Source organism: Copidosoma floridanum, unplaced genomic scaffold (assembly GCF_036245765.1).
Source record: "Copidosoma floridanum isolate Cflo_tuat_1 unplaced genomic scaffold, Cflo_Japanese_pri ptg000006l, whole genome shotgun sequence".
NCBI classification, from domain to species: Eukaryota; Metazoa; Arthropoda; class Insecta; order Hymenoptera; family Encyrtidae; genus Copidosoma; species Copidosoma floridanum.
The window spans coordinates 18,441,773-18,452,194 of record NW_028321883.1 but is presented as its reverse complement, the minus strand read 5'-3'; the positions used below and the strand labels follow the sequence as shown (position 1 = coordinate 18,452,194).

Below are 10,422 nucleotides of genomic sequence, written 5' to 3'. Positions count from 1 at the left end.
AGAATTCGTATTAGTCAAAGTCAAAGCTCAGTGGAAATAATTTTTTAATACACTATATTTTAATCTACGAAGAAAATTTTGTTATCTCATTTAATCATATAAATATTTATTTTTGCGTCAAAAATTTTTTTTGTTATCCAGTCATACGATAACACATCACTTTTTTGATGCCAATCTCAAAACATCGTATTCAATGCAGAAAAGATCTAAAATTTTCTAAAAAAGATGAGTTGTATGGAATCGAAACACTCGTGGAAAAATAACTTGTATTAAAAGTAAAGAACACAGAGAAAAAAAATTAATGGGCCCTCCTATCGGCATACTTTTTTTGTTCTTTCGCAGGTAAGGAAAAAAATATAGATACCCACACTTTCATGAAGCTTTTGTTACATGTCGTTGATTTTTACCCTTACCTTTCTAAATGAGATAGAGTAGAAACATTAACATTGGGTTGAGGGAAAAACTGGATTTTCCCTTTTTGTCGCGCGTAAATACCGCGTACATTCTGCATGACAGTCTAATTTTGGTCTACCCTCCACTACGCAGCTGTGCCTATAATATATTCACATTAAATTTTTTATGGCCTGAAAGTGTTTTTGTTCTACGTTCGTTTACTCTTATTTTTTTTCCTGACATGAGCTCTGTGAATCAAAGGGTGTCCCTCTTGCGTTTTAGGAAGTCGATCGAATGTGTCCGCTTTTTCGTTTTTGTGGAAAATCGTGAGCCTCTGTTAGCGTGTGAGTATTTTGGTATTCGACGTAGATCCGATGATGTTTTCATCAGCAAGTGACACGTGGTGATTATTTGACCAGAAACAAAGTAAAGAAATCGAAATTCCGAAATCTCATTATTGATCGATTTTGACCACAAGCTACGAACGACCGAAAATACTAACATGTATAGGAATAATATTTTTTAGACAAACAATACTTCTGATATTTGGTGAAACTACATACATACAAACATTGATCTAACATCCATATACATAATTCTAAATATAAATGGCCCATTTTGAGAATCTTTTCTGAAGTTAACGTGTCTCATTGATTTAAAAACATACAAATAACTGTAGAATATTTTTTCCATCGTGTTGTAGCCAAATTAATGTGACTATACATGTACTTTCGTACGAATAAAAACAGTACAAATGCATATTTACCGTTTTTTCAGTTTCAATACTTAAAATTTTATTTTATACTTTTCTCCACTTACATTTGCAACATAACTGTATGTAGATTCATGTTATGAAAACAGATTTTGTTGCACAAAAAAAATATGTAAGTTAAACATAATTGAAAAGAGTGTCGTCGCCACGACTACTGCCTCACTCCACCCGTTCATCATCGCAGTGGCCCGTTACGTCAACCAATTGCAAGCGACTCCACATGCGATACACTGATACCCATAGAATGGAATTTTTTTTCTTTTTTTTCTTTTCAGAGTCGCACTGATTAATTGTCAAGTCAATTTAGAACTGAAAATAATATCTGGGACGTAAAAGTGTTCGTTTTTCAAGAATATTAACAAAAAAGAGGTGTGAAAACTAAACTATTCGTAGTAGGAAGTCGTTTAAAAAATTTCATATTTCTTTACAAAATTTTGTTTGCAAAATCAAAAGCATGTAAACAACAATTTAATTAAAAAAAAATGTATTTCTGCAGACAGTTCATATAAATCCACCTTTTTTTCGACTCTTCATGATTTTACATTTGACGAGGCACATAGACAGCTAAGGCATTCTTTGAGTTGAAAAACACTTTGGCCTCGTCTAAATCGTACTGGTCCTCAATTAGATACTTTTTGATTATTTTGGGTTTACTATTATCCCCGTCTTGGGTTTCTTCTTGTTTTTCTTGAACTATTATGTTCCTACCAACGACCTACGAAGAAAGAAAACTTGTGGTTTAGAAGAACTTTTATTTACTTGATGTATTACACTCACTTAACTCAAAACAAAAAAAAGTCTTCATACCTTCACGATAATGTCATCCCGTGTGAATTGTGTACAGTCCAATTCTTCAAAAAAATCTTTCTAAAAAAACGCCATTGTATAAAATTTCCATCGATTGTACATAAAATGCAAGATTTGTCACACCCAAGTATATCACACCTTATCATCCTCTTCGGTCTTAGTATGAAAATCACCAACTGTAAGGGTCAGAAATCTCGGCTCATTGGAGGTATTGCGGGAAGTAATAGACAATCCACTGTTATCTGGTTCCTCATCAGGTAGGAGGTTGTTATACAGACGACGCTTAAACTCTTCGAATTCCACTTGACCCGACATTTTCTTCAAATATACTTTGTGATTTTTACCAGTGTCTAACTAAACTTCAACAAAGGCTACGGAGCAACTACTATACTAACTGTTGAGTGTAGTGTTGCTACGTGCTTTGTGCGTGTCACTAATAGCGTATGACGTGCGTTACTACGTATTCGTGAAGTCGTTAGCACTACGTGCTAGATTTAAAAACTCAAGTTTAAAAAAATAGGTGATCTTTTAAGAGTTTCAAGAATTTATTGACACTAAAAGGCTTATTCAAAGATTTTTTTAAAAGACAAATACGAAAGCCACGAAAGATTTAACTGTAATGGACTTTTTTTTTAATGAAAAATAACGCGAAATTCTGGAAAAATTAACAGATATGAGCAAATTATTTTTTTCCAAAATAGTTTAAATCTTAACGAAGTGGCCTATGAGTGCAGATAACAAAAAGGAATTAAAAATATCAAGCCCAGGTCCTAAGCTTCAAAATGTGTTGTTTGTTTTTTGCAGAGCGCCTGTACTTTTTGTTCTTATAACTATAGCATTAACATTACATTAACATTCCTTCAATTTCTGTGAATACGAATACGTAGATTGAAAGTCTTCTAGAAATAAAATCAATAAAAACATTGATAAGTGGACGAACACATCTTGGGAGAAGGTATGTTTTATGTCGTTTTCGCAAAGAGCTTCTCTCACGCACTAACAGTCAACCGACAATCCATTACCCACCTAATATGATAATTGCTATAATAGTGAGTAATTAACAATTAATTTAATGATATTCTGAATACATTCAATAGTGCGATTGAACATTATAATTGTTTTTTTTTTATTTATTCTAAGTACGTAATATTCTAAAAACGCCTACAAATTAATATAGAATTAGTCATACTATTTAAGTATTTTCATAAAAAAATCACAACCAGATTATTATTGTTATTACATAAACGTAAACATTCAGATTCCGTGATCAGCTTTGTAAGTCCTTTTTGATCCATAATACCTATACGCTCTAAGTTGTTAACAGTATTACGGATTAAATTAATTATTCACTATTCATAGCTCAATTATTATAAACTTTTCTAAAAAATAATGGAAAAGACAATACATTTATTTACCAATTAATAACAACAGAAACCGAGTACAAAGAAAATAATGGATTCATGAAGTCACAAATATAATTTCATAACATTTTTCTAAGCTTTATGATAATATTAGTAAGCAAAACTGAACAAAATTCATAATGCTGTTTTGAACAATTTTTTACAAACGAGATCCAATTTTATTCATTTTATTTAAAATCTTTTCATTTATGTCACATGAAACATTGACCATACTGTAACTTTGACCATAATTAAATGCCAAGATGGTTTTATAAAAAAAATTTATAAGGATTTTTAGATTCCACTTCTACATCTAATTATACCATGAATTTTCGTTCTTAATTTTAAAATTATTAGTACGTAGTAATTAATTTATATCTACCGATCCGAATACAATATTTTGGCGATATTAAATTGAGCCATTATTCTTATTAGATACACTGTACCCAATACTATTTTGGAAAAGTCAATGTAGCACAATAGAAAACTTAAAAATTATGGGAATCAAATTATTGTCAATCAAAAGCAAAAAAAATCAATGACTCTTAAGTTGTCTTTAAACCCACTACAACTTCAACACCAGACAAAAAAAACTTTTATTTTCAATTTACTAATTGTTTAATAAACCTTATAGTAGATATACTTTAATAGAAAAATGCTTTTTTTGAAATTTAAAGAATAAAAGGCAAAAATGGAGGCTCTCGCGGCTCCCTTCTAATCTCCCCCTCGTCTTCTTGATCACGGGGAGGCGCAATTTCGATTTCATCCTCGATTGCACATATTTTTCGTTTTCTTGATTTCAATACTCGAGAAGGTTCCCCAGTACGAGTATGGAGAGGTGCAACTCTTCTTTTTCTCTTCATTAAAATTTTTCTTGATATTTTTGGTTTCAATTTTTGGTACAATTTTTCAAACAGTAATATAAGAATACCAGAGAGGAATCCAATAAACAAGAGTACGAAGAGCGGAGTAACCTCTCGGATACCAAAAGATGTAGACGAATTTTCTTTTTTATCAGTTTCCTTGTAATATTTGTTTTTTAACTCAGCTAATACCCCATTCTCATTTTTTTTTTTTATGCTGAAAAAAAACTTTTATTAAAATTCCTGGTCATCGATAATTTTCATTCCAAAATACTTACAAATAATTGAAATATCCAAAAAGAGGATGGCCTTTCTTAAAACCAATACCGACTGGTATCCATTTAGTTTGCGGAAAACCTACTATTTTGCATGGGAATGAAAAAGTTTCAGGATGTTGTAATCTACTGATTCCATAGTATGCCACTCTTTCATTGCATACCTACATTAAAAATACCTTTTTATAGTATAGTGCTGAAGAATTACACATTTTGATCTATTAAATTATAGAAAGGAAAAATACTAATTATAGTAGAGAAAATTAATCAGTATAAAACAAGAACTGATTTTATGAGTACCTATAATATTTTTATTATAAATGTTGTAAGCGATTCTAGCTGATTCGTGCGTGTGTTATATTTTTCTTGAATAACAAAATATCTTGGCTTTTTTTAGGTTATTACGTAGATTTGCTTTGCCATGGTTTACATAAAATTTTTCAATCTATTCACGTAAAGAGAAATCTTGAAATCTAGATAGTCTAGTGATCAACGTTCTTAGGAATGGAATTTTTACGTAATTTAGAATTTCTTTTTTTTTCTTATTGTAAATACTAAAAATTATATTTATTTAGATACAATAGATACGTTTAGTTTGTTGTATTAATCACTGACGGTTAAGTAGTAGAAAAGGTGTTAAATCAGATATACTTTAACAGTATGTAATTTACTTCTTAATCTTTACTCGTAAATTTTACTGTTTGAATGTAAAAAACTTGTGCTAAGATTCCCGGTTATTTGGGTGCGTTTTACTAAATGACTATTTTACTGAATTAGTAGTTCTTACACTTGGTGGCGCATATCACCAGAGCAATCCTTATTTTTTTAATTTTTATTGCTGAATATAAAAAAAGGCTTATCTTTAAATGTTGTTTTAACTTTTCATTATCTTGAATATAATTTTTATTACGATAACTTTTTGTACGCGATTCTGTATAGCTATCTCGGTGTTTTTCCTTTGAATTTTGTTAAGGTTTCTAGATGGCCAAAAGTGTGCCCTTACCGCAGACAATTTAAATAATCCTTAACAATATACTTCTCTATTAAATCATTGGAAGATATATTCTTTAAATTTGTTCAATTTTAGAATTTTTTTCTTTCTATATTATTGCACAAAACTATAGTTGGTACAGTATTATTGACCTATACCTACACATAAACTTATTGTAATAATTACCTGTTCCATAGCTTCATCAACAGTTGCCGGTAGTTCTTCCTCACTTTTTAAAAGTAAGTTCACTTTCTGAAGCGTATCTTTACCCAGACCCTAAAAAAATGATTAATCATCAGTCTTTTATTTATTTATTTATATTTTCTAATGTACGGGTAGTTTAAAGTATTTAAAATTACATGAAATAAATAAGTAAAGTTAGAGTTATTTAAAATAACCAATTTATATGACCCATCCTTAATTAATCCTTGCACATTTTCAAATGGTATTGTTGGTGAAAAAATTGTCGAAAAACTAGTAAAACATCCCGAATATACCGAGATGATGATGTAGGAGGTCAATAATATTGATAACTGTGCCAATTTGAATGACGCACTGTTTACTTGTAAATCTGCGGATTAACAGAAAATAGAAGATAGGTTCAGTTAATTTCATTACATTAGTATTATTGATCTTATTAACATACTTTTAATAAGTAATAAAGTGTCACACCTATGAGAAAATCATGCCCAAGTATATTACTTAATCTTTGTAGACAATTTTTCTAATAGTTTTTATACTTCAAAAATATGAATTACTTGACAACACTATTTTATTTAATCAGAAAACATCACCAAGATCTAAAAAACAAATTTTGTGACGGAAATATCTGAGTAGCATTTTTTTCTAAAAATATATGGCAGTACTAATTTTTGGATAAAAAAAGATACTATTTCTGCAAAGAACCACCAATTTCCTTTACGTATAGATTAGTAACAATTTTTTTTTTATTTCAAAATTTTATTTTTTAAATTAAACAAATAAATGCTGTCTAACAAAAAAGTGGTGTCTTTATTAAACTCTATGTAGCTATCAAATATCAATAAAACGTGATTGTCCCAAATATATGTTACGAAACGCAGCGTAAACATGTAATTATAAAATGTTTTGTTACTGGTTGGTTTGTTTCCTCAAAATTTTAACAACTTATTATTATCTTTGTTTTTTTTTTTATATTTACGGAAAAAATTTATTTAGGCATATTTTTAAAAGACGCATAATTATATTAATAGATTACCTGGATGTTCTTGATGACATAGTATACGCCAAACATACATGTAACTATCAAGAAGTGTTAATCTAAAGTTATTTTGATGATTATGCATTACTGCCATTATTGTAAAAAATATGGGTATAACTGTGGCAAGAAAAATCAAATAAATCCAAATCGACTTATTAAATACCTGTATCATATAAATTAATATATTTAAATTATTAACATCTTAAAATGATGAATATTTAACGATTGAGATTTTCTTTACTTCAAAGTACGCCTGCCATGGGATGTCTGCATCAGGTATTTTCACAAATAACGCTGGTCGGTAATCGATAGCTTGAATTGTTATATCAAATTTCTTAAGGTTTTTATCAGTCATTGCCACAGTCGAAATAATATCGAAAGTCTCCCGCGAGTTGTTTTGACGCTTTACAACTATATTCATATCTGATGCTAGCTCATGAATTAATTCAGCATACTCAAAGTTACTTTTTTCTTCTGACTACAAGCAATATTTATTATATAATTAGCTTTTTATTTGGATGAAAAAACTATTTATGAGATATACTTGTTACCTTAAAGTTAACTATAGCTGTAAGACCAAAGAGATTTTTTCTTCTCTCATACAAAATCGGGTTGTTTTTAACTGTCAGTCCTGTTTCCTTTTTCCACTCGAGAAATTCAGGTGTGAAAAACGCAGATATCGATTCTATACCATACCATTCCTTGATTACGGCATTTTCCCCGCATTTGACCAGCACTTGACTGGCATAATTTACTTGTAAATAATTTTCCTTTGGACTTTGGCAAATCCTCTGCATGTCTTGAGTAATTTCTGACGAGAACAGTAACAGCCACACCTGTGAGGACAAATCATTTTCTTTTGCAAAGTGTACGAACTTGTCAAAGTCATTGTTCGCATTTAAAAGTACGGCAAACAATGTTCTTGAATGTGCTTTTATTTGGGCGAATTTTTCTGGTAGATCGGATCCTTTGACTGCGATGGAGTACTGTAAATTGCGGGACAAATCTCTCATCATCGACACGACGAAGTACTCATCTGTCATCAAAGAAGCCAAATTATCAATTGAAAGAAAATAATTTTGTGGGTATACGCTTTTGATCACTTACTTTCAAAGCCGTTGTATATTATTGCAGTACTGGTGATTCCGTAAAATTTTTTTATGTCAGTTATCATATCGACATAATTTTTCGCATTGTTTGTTGACTGTTTACCCCAAGCCAATGACACAACAAATAATACCACAAATAAATAAGGTAGCTTCATCATTGTAAACTAAAAAACAAAAAAATCATGCGATATTAGGGTTTTGTAAAAATTAAAAAAAAAAAAATGTAACGAATACTTCGTATTAGTGGATTAAAACAGAGTTCTTACGTATAAAGTTATTTAAATTACTGTCCAGTTGAATCTACCCTCGTCTCAATTACAATGCGACGGCAAAAGTGCTATTCTTCCCACGGTCTGCAATAAAAAAAAAAAGTAAGAAAATGTATTAATTGACAAAAAAATATTCATTCTATTTCGAAAAAACATGCGTGTGCCGCTATTTTTATTTGTAGCGATCAATACATTTTCTTAGGGAATACTTAACGATTCAGTTATATTATGAATTATTAAGCAAAGCAGGGGACATACATTTATACACATTTACACTGATGTATGGGATTTAACCAATGTCGTGATTTCTGTTTTATCGAATGTATTTTGTATATATATTTTTTTTAACATACTATTGTTTATTTTTACTGCGTGTTTCTAAAAAATAAATAATATAATTTTTTATTCTCCAAAAAAATTGATACATTAAAGCTTATTGACGGCGTATATGATTTTTTAAAAATTATATTATAATTTATTTGTCACAAATATAATGATAATAATTTTTGTGTTGTTTGAAAAAATATTTTTACATATTTTAGTAAAACTGACGAGGACAAGTTACTCCCACATGACAAGTCTAAATATTAAATATGTTGAATAACTTTCAATTTACTTACCATAAATTTTATTTTTAATTTATATGTAAATGCAACATTAGCTACTTTTTTTTTATTTTTTATAATTAGAAACAGCCTCTAATTTAAATTATCCGACGTCATGTGGATATTGATTTTAGGGTAATATTCTTGTAATGTAAAATATCATTTCAAAAAATATGTAAGTTATTTTGCATTTTGTAAGATACTTGTTTCAAATAAGAAGTATAAATTTATAAGTTAATATTATTTTTTGTTCATAGTTTTGGTTATCAAACAAATTAATTAACAATATACCATTATATATTCATTATATTACAATATATTTTTAATTTGTTTGAAGAAAAATTATTTAATACAACAATTTTGACTATAAAAAAAAATTCCACTTCTCTTGTCAAACTTTATAAGTTGATTGTAATTTTTAATAAATACTACTGCTTTTACTTTAGCATCAACATATTAATCGAAGTTCATTTTAACGCTACTGCATAAATAGATTTTTTTCAAACTACTTTTCAAAAGTGTCCGCTACACAAATGCCATCCAATAGGGACTACTTTATAGTTCTTTGGACCGCAAAATAGCATTAGCGCAGAAAAATGGCACTCCTGTGACAAAAACTACAGTATCGATATTAATTTTTGTTATGTTTATTGTTTTAAGTGTAAATAATTTACGCTCAATAACGTCAGTAAGTGAAAAAAGGGGATATCTAAATTTCCAGCTTTAGAAAGTGTCATTTTAATTGTTGGTTGAAAATGAGTAATTTCGATTTAAATCGTAAAATTGATAGTAAAAAAAAAAAACTTCATTTTATTAGTATAGAACATTATTCCCACCATTTTTTTTATCAAAAAATAATTTGATTTTTTCATGTTAAATTTAAACATTACAAACTTTGAAGTACAATTAAGAGAACACAATTGAAAAAAAAATTGGACATCACTTTCTTTTTTTGTGTTAGAAATAATTATTTTTATAATTTCACAAATAAAGCTACAGTATTGTGATCAATATTTTCGATTTTACGTTTTATTTTTGAAAAATGGTGTTTTTAATACCAAAAGAAAAAAAAAATTTGTTTTAAGCCACTCTTCACTGAAATTTAGCGTCAACCTCTTCAGATTCGATTCGGATTATTGTCAAGTTTCAAAAAACCGTACCCAAAATTAAAAACATTTTATTTTACTTTAAAACATTTGATTTTACTTTAAAAATATGATCATCTACATACCATGTATGAACTAAAAGAAACTCAAAGATAGATCGAAAAAAAGTTCTCAAACTTGAATTAATGATAAAACAGTTTTAAAAAAGGTAACATCGACAAATTTGTGTGAAGAATGCATGTAGGTACTCACTTGGAGGCTCGAAATTTTTTGCAACAGAAAAACAGACAAAAGCCCCTTTAATTGCGCTGGACCCAGCTGGAATCCAATGACCGTAGACGAGAGTTGGAAGTTGGGATGTCCCAAATCAAGCAGGATGCCTTTAACTGATGATCACCACCTAATCGAACTCTGAGTTTTTGGTCAAGCTGGCGTTGTGTTGTTGTACTGAACTGATCAATTAGGACTGACAAGTTGTCCAGTTGAAGCACCGCGATCGAGTGAGCCCACGTCACGTTGCGCGTTGCCCTACTCCTTCGAGCCACGCGTTTCTATTTCCTGTACTACCAAAACTCCGTGGACATCGAGGGGA

At 29.6% G+C, this 10,422-nt stretch overlaps 1 long non-coding RNA gene across 1 annotated transcript; it reads right to left on the bottom strand.

Moving 5' to 3' along the window:
- Nucleotides 1-1,766: 1,766 nt before the first annotated feature.
- Nucleotides 1,767-2,221, bottom strand: LOC149375573 (uncharacterized). The gene is made up of 3 exons (XR_016293722.1): nucleotides 2,111-2,221; nucleotides 1,973-2,032; nucleotides 1,767-1,880 (listed from the first exon to the last, which is right to left on the bottom strand). It is a non-coding gene; the product is annotated as an uncharacterized LOC149375573 (long non-coding RNA).
- Nucleotides 2,222-10,422: the final 8,201 nt, after the last annotated feature.